Here is an 18,414-nt window from a genome sequence, read left to right as displayed (position 1 = left end):
TTTCATTGAAATAAATATCTATCTATCGATCTGTCTATCTGGCTATCTTTCTAACTATCAATATATATATTTATATATATATATATCTATATAATCAGCTCACTTTACCATTTGCAGCTTATAACTATTAGCCACCAGGGGTCACTACTAACCAAAAGCAGTCATTCTACTTGTAAATTTTGCCAATCGAGTGGAACAGCAGCCTAGGATTCACCACTGCTTCATCTCATTTTCCAAGAGAATGCAGATGTAAAGTGTTTTTGATGGTACGCCTGTGCATATTGAAATATTCAGAGCATATTATGAATTTCAGTTAACACATCAGTAAGCATTTTGTTCATCAGTGAATTCAACCTTTTTTCTCAATCGGAATAGGCAAGGATAATGACAGATATATTTTACAATGTTAGAAAGTTCATCATTTTATTTAATTATGTGAATAAAAGGAATCGCCTCCCCGTCTGGGAATTGAACCCCGGTCTCCCGCGTGACAGGCGGGGATACTGACCACTATACTAATGAGGACTTATTGGCATCAGTTAAACAGTGCTCACCTCCTTGGGAGTAAGGCATACCCTTGATCAATTCACAGTATTGTAATAGGCAGATGTGCTGCTTTTGGTTAGGACAAGTCATCTTTTTTCCTAAATATTTCAATACAGAAATTCCTAGCCAAAAACAATCAGTATTATCAAGAAATTATTTCATTGAAATAAATATCTATCTATCGATCTGTCTATCTGGCTATCTTTCTAACTATCAATATATATATTTATATATATATATCTATATAATCAGCTCACTTTACCATTTGCAGCTTATAACTATTAGCCACCAGGGGTCACTACTAACCAAAAGCAGTCATTCTACTTGTAAATTGTGCCAATCGAGTGGAACAGCAGCCTAGGATTCACCACTGCTTCATCTAATTTTCCAAGAGAATGCAGATGTAAAGTGTTTTTGATGGTACGCCTGTGCATATTGAAATATTCAGAGCATATTATGAATTTCAGTTAACACATCAGTAAGCATTTTGTCCATCGGTGAATTCAACCTTTTTTCTCAATCGGAATAGGCAAGGATAATGACAGATATATTTTACAATGTTAAAAAGTACATCATTTTATTTAATTGTGTGAATAAAAGGAATCGCCTCCCCGTCGGGGAATTGAACCCCGGTCTCCCGCGTGACAGGCGGGGATACTGACCACTATACTAACGAGGACTTATTGGCATCAGTTAAACAGTGCTCACCTCCTTGGGGGTAAGGCATACCCTTGATCAATTCACAGTATTGTAATTGGCAGATTTGCTGCTTTTGGTTAGGACAAGTCATCTTTTTTCCTAAATATTTCAATACAGAAATTCCTAGCCAAAAACAATCAGTATTATCAAGAAATTATTTCATTTAAATAAATATCTATCTATCGATCTGTCTATCTAGCTATCTTTCTAACTATCAATATATATATTTATATATATATATCTATATAATCAGCTCACTTTACCATTTGCAGCTTATAACTATTAGCCACCAGGGGTCACTACTAACCAAAAGCAGTCATTCTACTTGTAAATTGTGCCAATCGAGTGGAACAGCAGCCTAGGATTCACCACTGCTTCATCTCATTTTCCAAGAGAATGCAGATGTAAAGTGTTTTTGATGGTACGCCTGTGCATATTGAAATATTCAGAGCATATTATGAATTTCAGTTAACACATCAGTAAGCATTTTGTCCATCGGTGAATTCAACCTTTTTTCTCAATCGGAATAGGCAAGGATAATGACAGATATATTTTACAATGTTAAAAAGTACATCATTTTATTTAATTGTGTGAATAAAAGGAATCGCCTCCCCGTCGGGGAATTGAACCCCGGTCTCCCGCGTGACAGGCGGGGATACTAACCACTATACTAACGAGGACTTTATGGCATCAGTTAAACACTGCTCACCTCCTTGGGGTTAAGGCATACCATCGATCAATTCACTGTATTGTAATAGGCAGATTTGCTGCTTTTCGTTAGGACAAGTAATCTTTTTTCCTAAATATTTCAATACAGAAATTCCTAGCCAAAAACAATCAGTATTATCAAGAAATTATTTCATTGAAATAAATATCTATCTATCGATCTGTCTATCTAGCTATCTTTCTAACTATCAATATATATATTTATATATATATATATATATCTATATAATCAGCTCACTTTACCATTTGCAGCTTATAACTATTAGCCACCAGGGGTCACTACTAACCAAAAGCAGTCATTCTACTTGTAAATTGTGCCAATCGAGTGGAACAGCAGCCTAGGATTCACCACTGCTTCATCTCATTTTCCAAGAGAATGCAGATGTAAAGTGTTTTTGATGGTACGCCTGTGCATATTGAAATATTCAGAGCATATTATGAATTTCAGTTAATACATCAGTAAGCATTTTGTCCATCGGTGAATTCAACCTTTTTTCTCAATCGGAATAGGCAAGGATAATGACAGATATATTTTACAATGTTAAAAAGTACATAATTTTATTTAATTGTGTGAATAAAAGGAATCGCCTCCCCGTCGGGGAATTGAACCCGGTCTCCCGCGTGACAGGCGGGGATACGGACCACTATACTAACGAGGACTTATTGGCATCAGTTAAACAGTGCTCACCTCCTTGCGGTTAAGGCATACCCTCGATCAATTCACAGTATTGTAATAGGCAGATTTGCTGCTTTTGGTTAGGACAAGTAATCTTTTTTCCTAAATATTACAATACAGAAATTCCTAGCCAAAAACAATCAGTTTTATCAAGAAATTATTTCATTGAAATAAATATCTATCTATCGATCTGTCTATCTGGCTATCTTTCTTAACTATCAATATATATATTTATATATATATATATCTATATAATCAGCTCACTTTACCATTTGCAGCTTATAACTATTAGCCACCAGGGGTCACTACTAACCAAAAGCAGTCATTCTACTTGTAAATTTTGCCAATCGAGTGGAACAGCAGCCTAGGATTCACCACTGCTTCATCTCATTTTCCAAGAGAATGCAGATGTAAAGTGTTTTTGATGGTACGCCTGTGCATATTGAAATATTCAGAGCATATTCTGAATTTCAGTTAACACATCAGTAAGCATTTTGGCCATCGGTGAATTCAACCTTTTTTCTCAATCGGAATAGGCAAGGATAATGACAGATATATTTTACAATGTTAAAAAGTACATCATTTTATTTAATTGTGTGAATAAAAGGAATCGCCTCCCCATCGGGGAATTGAACCCCGGTCTCCCGCGTGACAGGCGGGGATACTAACCACTATACTAACGAGGACTTTATGGCATCAGTTAAACAGTGCTCACCTCCTTGGGGTTAAGGCATACCATCGATCAATTCACTGTATTGTAATAGGCAGATTTGCTGCTTTTCGTTAGGACAAGTAATCTTTTTTCCTAAATATTTCAATACAGAACTTCCTAGCCAAAAACAATCAGTATTATCAAGAAATTATTTCATTGAAATAAATATCTATCTATCGATCTGTCTATCTAGCTATCTTTCTAACTATCAATATATATATTTATATATATATATATATATATCTATATAATCAGCTCACTTTACCATTTGCAGCTTATAACTATTAGCCACCAGGGGTCACTACTAACCAAAAGCAGTCATTCTACTTGTAAATTGTGCCAATCGAGTGGAACAGCAGCCTAGGATTCACCACTGCTTCATCTAATTTTCCAAGAGAATGCAGATGTAAAGTGTTTTTGATGGTACGCCTGTGCATATTGAAATATTCAGAGCATATTATGAATTTCAGTTAATACATCAGTAAGCATTTTGTCCATTGGTGAATTCAACCTTTTTTCTCAATCGGAATAGGCAAGGATAATGACAGATATATTTTACAATGTTAAAAAGTACATAATTTTATTTAATTGTGTGAATAAAAGGAATCGCCTCCCCGTCGGGGAATTGAACCCCGGTCTCCCGCGTGACAGGCGGGGATACGGACCACTATACTAACGAGGACTTATTGGCATCAGTTAAACAGTGCTCACCTCCTTGCGGTTAAGGCATACCCTCGATCAATTCACAGTATTGTAATAGGCAGATTTGCTGCTTTTGGTTAGGACAAGTAATCTTTTTTCCTAAATATTACAATACAGAAATTCCTAGCCAAAAACAATCAGTTTTATCAAGAAATTATTTAATTGAAATAAATATCTATCTATCGATCTGTCTATCTGGCTATCTTTCTAACTATCAATATATATATATATCTATATAATCAGCTCACTTTACCATTTGCAGCTTATAACTATTAGCCACCAGGGGTCACTACTAACCAAAAGCAGTCATTCTACTTGTAAATTTTGCCAATCGAGTGGAACAGCAGCCTAGGATTCACCACTGCTTCATCTCATTTTCCAAGAGAATGCAGATGTAAAGTGTTTTTGATGGTACGCCTGTGCATATTGAAATATTCAGAGCATATTCTGAATTTCAGTTAACACATCAGTAAGCATTTTGGCCATCACTGAATTCAACCTTTTTTCTCAATCGGAATAGGCATGGATAATGACAGATATATTTTACAATGTTAGAAAGTACATCATTTTATTTAATTGTGTGAATAAAAGGAATCGCCTCCCCGTCGGGGAATTGAACCCCGGTCTCCCTTGTGACAGGAGGGGATACTCACCACTATACTAACGAGGACTTACTGGCATCAGTTAAACAGTGCTCACCTCCTTGGGGTTAAGGCATACCCTCGATCAATTCACAGTATTGTAATAGGCAGATTTGCTGCTTGTGGTTAGGGCAAGTCATCTTTTTTCCTAAATATTTCAATACAGAAATTCCTTGCCAAAAACAATCAGTATTATCAAGAAATTATTTCATTGAAATAAATATCTATCTATCGATGTGTCTATCTAGCTATCTTTCTAACTATCAATATATATATTTATATATATATATATCTATATAATCAGCTCACTTTACCATTTGCAGCTTATAACTATTAGCCACCAGGGGTCACTACTAACCAAAAGCAGTCATTCTACTTGTAAATTGTGCCAATCGAGTGGAACAGCAGCCTAGGATTCACCTCTGCTTCATCTCATTTTCCAAGAGAATGCAGATGTAAAGTGTTTTTGATAGTACGCCTCTGCATATTGAAATATTCAGAGCATATTCTGAATTTCAGTTAACACATCAGTAAGCATTTTGTTCATCACTGAATTCAACCTTTTTTCTCAATCGGAATAGGCATGGATAATGACAGGTATATTTTACAATGTTAGAAAGTACATCATTTTATTTAATTGTGTGAATAAAAGGAATCGCCTCCCTGTCGGGGAATTGAACCCCGGTCTCCCGCGTGACAGGCGGGGATACTGACCACTATACTAACGAGGACTTATCGGCGTCAGTTAAACAGTGCTCACCTCCTTTGGGTTAAGGCATACCCTCGATCAATTCACAGTATTGTAATAGGCAGATTTGCTGCTTTTGGTTAGGACAAGTCATCTTTTTCCTAAATATTTCAATACAGAAATTCCTTGCCAAAAACAATCAGTATTATTAAGAAATTATTTCATTGAAATAAATATCTATCTATCGATGTGTCTATCTAGCTATCTTTCTAACTATCAATATATATATTTATATATATATATATCTATATAATCAGCTCACTTTACCATTTGCAACTTATAACTATTAGCCACCAGGGGTCACTACTAACCAAAAGCAGTCATTCTACTTGTAAATTGTGCCAATCGAGTGGAACAGCAGCCTAGGATTCACCACTGCTTCATCTCATTTTCCAAGAGAATGCAGATGTAAAGTGTTTTTGATGGTACGCCTGTGCATATTGAAATATTCAGAGCATATTATGAATTTCAGTTAACACATCAGTAAGCATTTTGTCCATCAGTGAATTCAACCTTTTTTTCTCAATCGGAATAGGCAAGGATAATGACAGATATATTTTACAATGTTAGAAAGTTCATCATTTTATTTAATTGTGTGAATAAAAGGAATCGCCTCCCCATCGGGGAATCGAAACGCGGTCTCCCGCGTGACAAGCGGGGATACTGACCACTATACTAACGAGGACTTATTGGCATCAGTTAAACAGTGCTCACCTCCTTGGGGTTAAGGCATACCCTCGATCAATTCACAGTATTGTAATAGGCAGATTTGCTGCTTTTGGTTAGGACAAGTCATCTTTTTTCCTAAATATTTCAATACAGAAATTCCTTGCCAAAAACAATCAGTATTATCAAGAAATTATTTCATTGAAATAAATATCTATCTATCGATCTGTCTATCTAGCTATCTTTCTAACTATCAATATATATATTTATATATATATATATATATCTATATAATCAGCTCACTTTACCATTTGCAGCTTATAACTATTAGCCACCAGGGGTCACTACTAACCAAAAGCAGTCATTCTACTTGTAAATTGTGCCAATCGAGTGGAACAGCAGCCTAGGATTCACCACTGCTTCATCTCATTTTCCAAGAGAATGCAGATGTAAAGTGTTTTTGATGGTACGCCTGTGCATATTGAAATATTCAGAGCATATTCTGAATTTCAGTTAACACATCAGTAAGCATTTTGGCCATCAGTGAATTCAACCTTTTTTCTCAATCGGAATAGGCAAGGATAATGACAGATATATTTTACAATGTTAGAAAGTACATCATTTCATTTAATTTTGTGAATAAAAGGAATCGCCTCCCTGTCGGGGAATTGAACCCCGGTCTCCCGCCTGACAGGCGGGGATACTGACCACTATACTAACGAGGACTTATTGACATCAGTTAAACAGTGCTCACCTCCTTGGGGTTAAGGCATACCCTCGATCAATTCACAGTATTGTAATAGGCAGATGTGCTGCTTTTGGTTAGGACAAGTCATCTTTTTTCCTAAATATTACAATACAGAAATTCCTAGCCAAAAACAATCAGTTTTATCAAGAAATTATTTCATTGAAATAAATATCTATCTATCGATCTGTCTATCTAGCTATCTTTCTAACTATCAATATATATATTTATATATATATATATCTATATAATCAGCTCACTTTACCATTTGCAGCTTATAACTATTAGCCCCCAGGGGTCACTACTAACCAAAAGCAGTCATTCTACTTGTAAATTGTGCCAATCGAGTGGAACAGCAGCCTAGGATTCACCACTGCTTCATCTCATTTTCCAAGAGAATGCAGATGTAAAGTGTTTTTGATGGTACGCCTGTGCATATTGAAATATTCAGAGCATATTATGAATTTCAGTTAACACATCAGTAAGCATTTTGTCCATCGGTGAATTCAACCTTTTTTCTCAATCGGAATAGGCAAGGATAATGACAGATATATTTTACAATGTTAAAAAGTACATCATTTTATTTAATTGTGTGAATAAAAGGAATCGCCTCCCTGTCGGGGAATTGAACCCCGGTCTCCCGCCTGACAGGCGGGGATACTGACCACTATACTAACGAGGACTTATTGACATCAGTGAAACAGTGCTCACCTCCTTGGGGTTAAGGCATACCCTCGATCAATTCACAGTATTGTAATAGGCAGATGTGCTGCTTTTGGTTAGGACAAGTCATCTTTTTTCCTAAATATTACAATACAGAAATTCCTAGCCAAAAACAATCAGTTTTATCAAGAAATTATTTCATTGAAATAAATATCTATCTATCGATCTGTCTATCTGGGTATCTTTCTAACTATCAATATATATATTTATATATATATATATCTATATAATCAGCTCACTTTACCATTTGCAGCTTATAACTATTAGCCACCAGGGGTCACTACTAACCAAAAGCAGTCATTCTACTTGTAAATTGTGCCAATCGAGTGGAACAGCAGCCTAGGATTCACCTCTGCTTCATCTCATTTTCCAAGAGAATGCAGATGTAAAGTGTTTTTGATAGTACGCCTCTGCATATTGAAATATTCAGAGCATATTCTGAATTTCAGTTAACACATCAGTAAGCATTTTGGCCATCACTGAATTCAACCTTTTTTCTCAATCGGAATAGGCATGGATAATGACAGGTATATTTTACAATGTTAGAAAGTACATCATTTTATTTAATTGTGTGAATAAAAGGAATCGCCTCCCTGTCGGGGAATTGAACCCCGGTCTCCCGCGTGACAGGCGGGGATACTGACCACTATACTAACGAGGACTTATTGGCGTCAGTGAAACAGTGCTCACCTCCTTGGGGTTAAGGCATACCCTCGATCAATTCACAGTATTGTAATAGGCAGATTTGCTGCCTTTGGTCAGGACAAGTCATCTTTTTTCCTAAATATTTCAATACAGAAATTCCTTGACAAAAACAATCAGTATTATAAAGAAATTATTTCATTGAAATAAATATCTATCTATCGATGTGTCTATCTAGCTATCTTTCTAACTATCAATATATATATTTATATATATATATATCTATATAATCAGCTCACTTTACCATTTGCAGCTTATAACTATTAGCCACCAGGGGTCACTACTAACCAAAAGCAGTCATTCTACTTGTAAATTGTGCCAATCGAGTGGAACAGCAGCCTAGGATTCACCTCTGCTTCATCTCATTTTCCAAGAGAATGCAGATGTAAAGTGTTTTTGATAGTACGCCTCTGCATATTGAAATATTCAGAGCATATTCTGAATTTCAGTTAACACATCAGTAAGCATTTTGGCCATCACTGAATTCAACCTTTTTTCTCAATCGGAATAGGCATGGATAATGACAGGTATATTTTACAATGTTAGAAAGTACATCATTTTATTTAATTGTGTGAATAAAAGGAATCGCCTCCCTGTCGGGGAATTGAACCCCGGTCTCCCGCGTGACAGGCGGGAATACTGACCACTATACTAACGAGGACTTATCGGCGTCAGTTAAACAGTGCTCACCTCCTTTGGGTTAAGGCATACCCTCGATCAATTCACAGTATTGTAATAGGCAGATTTGCTGCTTTTGGTTAGGACAAGTCATCTTTTTCCTAAATATTTCAATACAGAAATTCCTTGCCAAAAACAATCAGTAATATTAAGAAATTATTTCATTGAAATAAATATCTATCTATCGATGTGTCTATCTAGCTATCTTTCTAACTATCAATATATATATTTATATATATATATATCTATATAATCAGCTCACTTTACCATTTGCAACTTATAACTATTAGCCACCAGGGGTCACTACTAACCAAAAGCAGTCATTCTACTTGTAAATTGTGCCAATCGAGTGGAACAGCAGCCTAGGATTCACCACTGCTTCATCTCATTTTCCAAGAGAATGCAGATGTAAAGTGTTTTTGATGGTACGCCTGTGCATATTGAAATATTCAGAGCATATTATGAATTTCAGTTAACACATCAGTAAGCATTTTGTCCATCAGTGAATTCAACCTTTTTTCTCAATCGGAATAGGCAAGGATAATGACAGATATATTTTACAATGTTAGAAAGTACATCATTTAATTTAATTGTGTGAATAAATGGAATCGCCTAACTGTCGGGGAATTGAACCCCGGTCTCCCATGTGACAGGCGGGGATACTGACCACTATACTAACGAGGACTTATTGACATCACTTAAACAGTGCTCACCTCCTTGGGGTTAAGGCATACCCTCGATCAATTCACAGTATTGTAATAGGCAGATTTGCTGCTTTTCGTTAGGACAAGAAATCTTTTTTCCTAAATATTACAATACAGAAATTCCTAGCCAAAAACAATCAGTTTTATCAAGAAATTATTTCATTGAAATAAATATCTATCTATCGATCTGTCTATCTAGCTATCTTTCTAACTATCAATATATATATTTATATATATATATATATCTATATAATCAGCTCACTTTACCATTTGCAGCTTATAACTATTAGCCACCAGGGGTCACTACTAACCAAAAGCAGTCATTCTACTTGTAAATTGTGCCAATCGAGTGGAACAGCAGCCTAGGATTCACCACTGCTTCATCTCATTTTCCAAGAGAATGCAGATGTAAAGTGTTTTTGATGGTACGCCTGTGCATATTGAAATATTCAGAGCATATTCTGAATTTCAGTTAACACATCAGTAAGCATTTTGGCCATCAGTGAATTCAACCTTTTTTCTCAATCGGAATAGGCAAGGATAATGACAGATATATTTTACAATGTTAGAAAGTACATCATTTCATTTAATTTTGTGAATAAAAGGAATCGCCTCCCTGTCGGGGAATTGAACCCCGGTCTCCCGCCTGACAGGCGGGGATACTGCCCACTATACTAACGAGGACTTATTGACATCAGTTAAACAGTGCTCACCTCCTTGGGGTTAAGGCATACCCTCGATCAATTCACAGTATTGTAATAGGCAGATGTGCTGCTTTTGGTTAGGACAAGTCATCTTTTTTCCTAAATATTACAATACAGAAATTCCTAGCCAAAAACAATCAGTTTTATCAAGAAATTATTTCATTGAAATAAATATCTATCTATCGATCTGTCTATCTAGCTATCTTTCTAACTATCAATATATATATTTATATATATATATATCTATATAATCAGCTCACTTTACCATTTGCAGCTTATAACTATTAGCCACCAGGGGTCACTACTAACCAAAAGCAGTCATTCTACTTGTAAATTGTGCCAATCGAGTGGAACAGCAGCCTAGGATTCACCACTGCTTCATCTCATTTTCCAAGAGAATGCAGATGTAAAGTGTTTTTGATGGTACGCCTGTGCATATTGAAATATTCAGAGCATATTATGAATTTCAGTTAACACATCAGTAAGCATTTTGTCCATCGGTGAATTCAACCTTTTTTCTCAATCGGAATAGGCAAGGATAATGACAGATATATTTTACAATGTTAAAAAGTACATCATTTTATTTAATTGTGTGAATAAAAGGAATCGCCTCCCCGTCGGGGAATTGAACCCCGGTCTCCCGCGTGACAGGCGGGGATACTGACCACTATACTAACGAGGACTTATTGGCATCAGTTAAACAGTGCTCACCTCCTTGGGGTTAAGGCATACCCTCGATCAATTCACAGTATTGTAATAGGCAGATTTGCTGCTTTTGGTTAGGACAAGTAATCTTTTTTCATAAATATTACAATACAGAAATTCCTAGCCAAAAACAATCAGTTTTATCAAGAAATTATTTAATTGAAATAAATATCTATCTATCGATCTGTCTATCTGGGTATCTTTCTAACTATCAATATATATATTTATATATATATATATCTATATAATCAGCTCACTTTACCATTTGCAGCTTATAACTATTAGCCACCAGGGGTCACTACTAACCAAAAGCAGTCATTCTACTTGTAAATTGTGCCAATCGAGTGGAACAGCAGCCTAGGATTCACCTCTGCTTCATCTCATTTTCCAAGAGAATGCAGATGTAAAGTGTTTTTGATAGTACGCCTCTGCATATTGAAATATTCAGAGCATATTCTGAATTTCAGTTAACACATCAGTAAGCATTTTGGCCATCACTGAATTCAACCTTTTTTCTCAATCGGAATAGGCATGGATAATGACAGGTATATTTTACAATGTTAGAAAGTACATCATTTTATTTAATTGTGTGAATAAAAGGAATCGCCTCCCTGTCGGGGAATTGAACCCCGGTCTCCCGCGTGACAGGCGGGGATACTGACCACTATACTAACGAGGACTTATTGGCGTCAGTTAAAAAGTGCTCACCTCCTTGGGGTTAAGGCATACCCTCGATCAATTCACAGTATTGTAATAGGCAGATTTGCTGCTTTTGGTCAGGACAAGTCATCTTTTTTCCTAAATATTTCAATACAGAAATTCCTTGACAAAAACAATCAGTATTATAAAGAAATTATTTCATTGAAATAAATATCTATCTATCGATGTGTCTATCTAGCTATCTTTCTAACTATCAATATATATATTTATATATATATATATCTATATAATCAGCTCACTTTACCATTTGCAGCTTATAACTATTAGCCACCAGGGGTCACTACTAACCAAAAGCAGTCATTCTACTTGTAAATTGTGCCAATCGAGTGGAACAGCAGCCTAGGATTCACCTCTGCTTCATCTCATTTTCCAAGAGAATGCAGATGTAAAGTGTTTTTGATAGTACGCCTCTGCATATTGAAATATTCAGAGCATATTCTGAATTTCAGTTAACACATCAGTAAGCATTTTGGCCATCACTGAATTCAACCTTTTTTCTCAATCGGAATAGGCATGGATAATGACAGGTATATTTTACAATGTTAGAAAGTACATCATTTTATTTAATTGTGTGAATAAAAGGAATCGCCTCCCTGTCGGGGAATTGAACCCCGGTCTCCCGCGTGACAGGCGGGGATACTGACCACTATACTAACGAGGACTTATCGGCGTCAGTTAAACAGTGCTCACCTCCTTTGGGTTAAGGCATACCCTCGATCAATTCACAGTATTGTAATAGGCAGATTTGCTGCTTTTGGTTAGGACAAGTCATCTTTTTCCTAAATATTTCAATACAGAAATTCCTTGCCAAAAACAATCAGTATTATTAAGAAATTATTTCATTGAAATAAATATCTATCTATCGATGTGTCTATCTAGCTATCTTTCTAACTATCAATATATATATTTATATATATATATATCTATATAATCAGCTCACTTTACCATTTGCAACTTATAACTATTAGCCACCAGGGGTCACTACTAACCAAAAGCAGTCATTCTACTTGTAAATTGTGCCAATCGAGTGGAACAGCAGCCTAGGATTCACCACTGCTTCATCTCATTTTCCAAGAGAATGCAGATGTAAAGTGTTTTTGATGGTACGCCTGTGCATATTGAAATATTCAGAGCATATTATGAATTTCAGTTAACACATCAGTAAGCATTTTGTCCATCAGTGAATTCAACCTTTTTTCTCAATCGGAATAGGCAAGGATAATGACAGATATATTTTACAATGTTAGAAAGTTCATCATTTTATTTAATTGTGTGAATAAAAGGAATCGCCTCCCCATCGGGGAATCGAAACCCTGTCTCCCGCGTGACAGGCGGGGATACTGACCACTATACTAACGAGGACTTATTGGCATCAGTTAAACAGTGCTCACCTCCTTGGGGTTAAGGCATACCCTCGATCAATTCACAGTATTGTAATAGGCAGATTTGCTGCTTTTGGTTAGGACAAGTCATCTTTTTTCCTAAATATTTCAATACAGAAATTCCTTGCCAAAAACAATCAGTATTATCAAGAAATTATTTCATTGAAATAAATATCTATCTATCGATGTGTCTATCTAGCTATCTTTCTAACTATCAATATATATATTTATATATATATATATCTATATAATCAGCTCACTTTACCATTTGCAGCTTATAACTATTAGCCACCAGGGGTCACTACTAACTAAAAGCAGTCATTCTACTTGTAAATTGTGCCAATCGAGTGGAACAGCAGCCTAGGATTCACCACTGCTTCATCTCATTTTCCAAGAGAATGCAGATGTAAAGTGTTTTTGATGGTACGCCTGTGCATATTGAAATATTCAGAGCATATTATGAATTTCAGTTAACACATCAGTAAGCATTTTGTCCATCGGTGAATTCAACCTTTTTTCTCAATCGGAATAGGCAAGGATAATGACAGATATATTTTACAATGTTAGAAAGTACATAATTTTATTTAATTGTGTGAATAAAAGGAATAGCCTCCCCGTCGGGGTATTGAACCCCGGTCTCCCACGTGACAGGCGGGGAAACTGACCACTATACTAACGAGGACATATTGGCATCAGTTAAACAGTGCTCACCTCCTTGGGGTTAAGGCATACCCTCGATCAATTCACAGTATTGTAATAGGCAGATTTGCTGCTTTTGGTTAGGACAAGTCATCTTTTTTCCTAAATATTTCAATACAGAAATTCCTAGCCAAAAACAATCAGTATTATCAAGAAATGATTTCATTGAAATAAATATCTATCTATCGATCTGTCTATCTAGCTATCTTTCTAACTATCAATATATATATTTATATATATATATCTATATATCTATATAATCAGCTCACTTTACCATTTGCAGCTTATAACTATTAGCCACCAGGGGTCACTACTAACCAAAAGCAGTCATTCTACTTGTAAATTGTGCCAATCGAGTGGAACAGCAGCCTAGGATTCACCACTGCTTCATCTCATTTTCCAAGAGAATGCAGATGTAAAGTGTTTTTGATGGTACGCCTGTGCATATTGAAATATTCAGAGCATATTCTGAATTTCAGTTAAAACATCAGTAAGCATTTTGGCCATCAGTGAATTCAACCTTTTTTTCTCAATCGGAATAGGCAAGGATAATGACAGATATATTTCACAATGTTAGAAAGTTCATCATTTAATTTAATTGTGTGAATAAAAGGAATCGCCTCCCTGTCGGGGAATCGAAACCCGGTCTCCCGCGTGACAGGCGGGGATACTGACCACTATACTAACGAGGACTTATTGACATCAGTTAAACAGTGCTCACCTCCTTGGGGTTAAGGCATACCCTCGATCAATTCACAGTATTGTAATAGGCAGATTTGCTGCTTTTGGTTAGGACAAGTAATCTTTTTTCCTAAATACTACAATACAGAAATTCCTAGCCAAAAACAATCAGTTTTATCAAGAAATTATTTCATTGAAATAAATATCTATCTATCGATCTGTCTATCTGGCTATCTTTCTAACTATCAATATATATATTTATATATATATATATATCTATATAATCAGCTCACTTTACCACTTGCAGCTTATAACTATTAGCCACCAGGGGTCACTACTAACCAAAAGCAGTCATTCTACTTGTAAATTGTGCCAATCGAGTGGAACAGCAGCCTAGGATTCACCACTGCTTCATCTCATTTTCCAAGAGAATGCAGATGTAAAGTGTTTTTGATGGTACGCCTGTGCATATTGAAATATTCAGAGCATATTATGAATTTCAGTTAACACATCAGTAAGCATTTTGTCCATCGGTGAATTCAACTTTTTTTCTCAATCGGAATAGGCAAGGATAATGACAGATATATTTTACAATGTTAAAAAGTACATCATTTTATTTAATTGTGTGAATAAAAGGAATCGCCTCCCCGTCGGGGAATTGAACCCCGGTCTCCCGCGTGACAGGCGGGGATACTGACCACTATACTAACTAGGACTTATTGGCATCAGTTAAACAGTGCTCACCTCCTTGGGGTTAAGGCATACCCTCGATCAATTCACACTATTGTAATAGTCAGATTTGCTGCTTTTGGTTAGGACAAGTAATCTTTTTTCCTAAATATTACAATACAGAAATTCCTAGCCAAAAACAATCAGTTTTATAAAGAAATTATTTAATTGAAATAAATATCTATCTATCGATCTGTCTATCTGGGTATCTTTCTAACTATCAATATATATATTTATATATATATATATCTATATAATCAGCTCACTTTACCATTTGCAGCTTATAACTATTAGCCACCAGGGGTCACTACTAACCAAAAGCAGTCATTCTACTTGTAAATTGTGCCAATCGAGTGGAACAGCAGCCTAGGATTCACCTCTGCTTCATCTCATTTTCCAAGAGAATGCAGATGTAAAGTGTTTTTGATAGTACGCCTCTGCATATTGAAATATTCAGAGCATATTCTGAATTTCAGTTAACACATCAGTAAGCATTTTGGCCATCACTGAATTCAACCTTTTTTCTCAATCGGAATAGGCATGGATAATGACAGGTATATTTTACAATGTTAGAAAGTACATCATTTTATTTAATTGTGTGAATAAAAGGAATCGCCTCCCTGTCGGGGAATTGAACCCCGGTCTCCCGCGTGACAGGCGGGGATACTGACCACTATACTAACGAGGACTTATTGGCGTCAGTTAAACAGTGCTCACCTCCTTGGGGTTAAGGCATACCCTCGATCAATTCACAGTATTGTAATAGGCAGATTTGCTGCTTTTGGTTAGGACAAGTCATCTTTTTCCCTAAATATTTCAATACAGAAATTCCTTGCCAAAAACAATCAGTATTATAAAGAAATTATTTCATTGAAATAAATATCTATCTATCGATGTGTCTATCTAGCTATCTTTCTAACTATCAATATATATATTTATATATATATATATCTATATAATCAGCTCACTTTACCATTTGCAGCTTATAACTATTAGCCACCAGGGGTCACTACTAACCAAAAGCAGTCATTCTACTTGTAAATTGTGCCAATCGAGTGGAACAGCAGCCTAGGATTCACCACTGCTTCATCTCATTTTCCAAGAGAATGCAGATGTAAAGTGTTTTTGATGGTACGCCTGTGCATATTGAAATATTCAGAGCATATTCTGAATTTCAGTTAACACATCAGTAAGCATTTTGGCCATCAGTGAATTCAACCTTTTTTCTCAATCGGAATAGGCAAGGATAATGACAGATATATTTTACAATGTTAGAAAGTACATCATTTTATTTAATTGTGTGAATAAAAGGAATCGCCTCCCTGTCGGGCAATTGAACCCCGGTCTCCCGCGTGACAGGCGGGGATACTGACCACTATACTAACGAGGACTTATTGACATCAGTTAAACAGTGCTCACCTCCTTGGGGTTAAGGCATACCCTTGATCAATTCACAGTATTGTAATAGGCAGATGTGCTGCTTTTGGTTAGGACAAGTCATCTTTTTTCCTAAATATTTCAATACAGAAATTCCTAGCCAAAAACAATCAGTATTATCAAGAAATTATTTCATTGAAATAAATATCTATCTATCGATCTGTCTATCTAGCTATCTTTCTAACTATCAATATATATATTTATATATATATATCTATATAATCAGCTCACTTTACCATTTGCAGCTTATAACTATTAGCCACCAGGGGTCACTACTAACCAAAAGCAGTCATTCTACTTGTAAATTGTGCCAATCGAGTGGAACAGCAGCCTAGGATTCACCACTGCTTCATCTCATTTTCCAAGAGAATGCAGATGTAAAGTGTTTTTGATGGTACGCCTGTGCATATTGAAATATTCAGAGCATATTATGAACTTCAGTTAACACATCAGTAAGCATTTTGTCCATCGGTGAATTCAACCTTTTTTCTCAATCGGAATATTCAAGGATAATGACAGATATATTTTACAATGTTAAAAAGTACATCATTTTATTTAATTGTGTGAATGAAAGGAATCGCCTCCCCGTCGGGGAATTGAACCCCGGTCTCCCGCGTGACAGGCTGGGATACTAACCACTATACTAACGAGGACTTTATGGCATCAGTTAAACAGTGCTCACCTCCTTGGGGTTAAGGCATACCATCGATCAATTCACAGTATTGTAATAGGCAGATTTGCTGCTTTTCGTTAGGACAAGTAATCTTTTTTCCTAAATATTACAATACAGAAATTCCTAGCCAAAAACAATCAGTTTTATCAAGAAATTATTTCATTGAAATAAATATCTATCTATCGATCTGTCTATCTGGCTATCTTTCTAACTATCAATATATATATTTATATATATATATATATCTATATAATCAGCTCACTTTACCATTTGCAGCTTATAACTATTAGCCACCAGGGGTCACTACTAACCAAAAGCAGTCATTCTACTTGTAAATTGTGCCAATCGAGTGTAACAGCAGCCTAGGATTCACCACTGCTTCATCTCATTTTCCAAGAGAATGCAGATGTAAAGTGTTTTTGATGGTACGCCTGTGCATATTGAAATATTCAGAGCATATTCTGAATTTCAGTTAACACATCAGTAAGCATTTTGGCCATCAGTGAATTCAACCTTTTTTCTCAATCGGAATAGGCAAGGATAATGACAGATATATTTTACAATGTTAGAAAGTACATCATTTTATTTAATTGTGTGAATAAAAGGAATCGCCTCCCTGTCGGGGAATTGAACCCCGGTCTCCCGCGTGACAGGCGGGGATACTGACCACTATACTAACGAGGACTTATTGACATCAGTTAAACAGTGCTCACCTCCTTGGGGTTAAGGCATACCCTCGATCAATTCACAGTATTGTAATAGGCAGATTTGCTGCTTTTGGTTAGGACAAGTCATCTTTTTTCCTAAATATTTCAATACAGAAATTCCTAGCCAAAAACAATCAGTATTATCAAGAAATTATTTCATTGAAATAAATATCTATCTATCGATCTGTCTATCTGTCTATCTTTCTAACTATCAATATATATATTTATATATATCTATATCTATATAATCAGCTCACTTTATCATTTGCAGCTTATAACTATTAGCCACCAGGGGTCACTACTAACTAA

At 35.8% G+C, this 18,414-nt stretch overlaps 12 non-coding genes across 12 annotated transcripts; all 12 read right to left on the bottom strand.

The window, feature by feature from the left end:
• Positions 1-1,153: 1,153 nt before the first annotated feature.
• On the bottom strand, positions 1,154-1,225 carry TRNAD-GUC (transfer RNA aspartic acid (anticodon GUC)). The gene has a single exon. It is a non-coding gene; the product is annotated as a tRNA-Asp (tRNA).
• A 628-nt stretch (positions 1,226-1,853) lies between these two features.
• Positions 1,854-1,925, bottom strand: TRNAD-GUC (transfer RNA aspartic acid (anticodon GUC)). The gene has a single exon. It is a non-coding gene; the product is annotated as a tRNA-Asp (tRNA).
• Positions 1,926-3,261: 1,336 nt separating this feature from the next.
• Positions 3,262-3,333, bottom strand: TRNAD-GUC (transfer RNA aspartic acid (anticodon GUC)). The gene has a single exon. It is a non-coding gene; the product is annotated as a tRNA-Asp (tRNA).
• A 636-nt stretch (positions 3,334-3,969) lies between these two features.
• TRNAD-GUC (transfer RNA aspartic acid (anticodon GUC)) lies at positions 3,970-4,041 on the bottom strand. Its single transcript has one exon. It is a non-coding gene; the product is annotated as a tRNA-Asp (tRNA).
• Positions 4,042-5,361: 1,320 nt separating this feature from the next.
• TRNAD-GUC (transfer RNA aspartic acid (anticodon GUC)) lies at positions 5,362-5,433 on the bottom strand. Its single transcript has one exon. It is a non-coding gene; the product is annotated as a tRNA-Asp (tRNA).
• Positions 5,434-8,173: 2,740 nt separating this feature from the next.
• Positions 8,174-8,245, bottom strand: TRNAD-GUC (transfer RNA aspartic acid (anticodon GUC)). Its single transcript has one exon. It is a non-coding gene; the product is annotated as a tRNA-Asp (tRNA).
• Positions 8,246-8,875: 630 nt separating this feature from the next.
• TRNAD-GUC (transfer RNA aspartic acid (anticodon GUC)) lies at positions 8,876-8,947 on the bottom strand. The gene has a single exon. It is a non-coding gene; the product is annotated as a tRNA-Asp (tRNA).
• Positions 8,948-10,982: 2,035 nt separating this feature from the next.
• Positions 10,983-11,054, bottom strand: TRNAD-GUC (transfer RNA aspartic acid (anticodon GUC)). Its single transcript has one exon. It is a non-coding gene; the product is annotated as a tRNA-Asp (tRNA).
• A 630-nt stretch (positions 11,055-11,684) lies between these two features.
• Positions 11,685-11,756, bottom strand: TRNAD-GUC (transfer RNA aspartic acid (anticodon GUC)). The gene has a single exon. It is a non-coding gene; the product is annotated as a tRNA-Asp (tRNA).
• Positions 11,757-12,386: 630 nt separating this feature from the next.
• Positions 12,387-12,458, bottom strand: TRNAD-GUC (transfer RNA aspartic acid (anticodon GUC)). Its single transcript has one exon. It is a non-coding gene; the product is annotated as a tRNA-Asp (tRNA).
• A 3,446-nt stretch (positions 12,459-15,904) lies between these two features.
• On the bottom strand, positions 15,905-15,976 carry TRNAD-GUC (transfer RNA aspartic acid (anticodon GUC)). Its single transcript has one exon. It is a non-coding gene; the product is annotated as a tRNA-Asp (tRNA).
• Positions 15,977-18,010: 2,034 nt separating this feature from the next.
• Positions 18,011-18,082, bottom strand: TRNAD-GUC (transfer RNA aspartic acid (anticodon GUC)). The gene has a single exon. It is a non-coding gene; the product is annotated as a tRNA-Asp (tRNA).
• Positions 18,083-18,414: the final 332 nt, after the last annotated feature.

The sequence above is a fragment of the Lissotriton helveticus genome, chromosome 1_2 (genome assembly GCF_964261635.1).
Source record: "Lissotriton helveticus chromosome 1_2, aLisHel1.1, whole genome shotgun sequence".
Taxonomy (NCBI): Eukaryota; Metazoa; Chordata; class Amphibia; order Caudata; family Salamandridae; genus Lissotriton; species Lissotriton helveticus.
The sequence above is the reverse complement of the archived record's forward strand: the minus strand, read 5'-3'. Positions and strand labels throughout refer to the sequence as shown.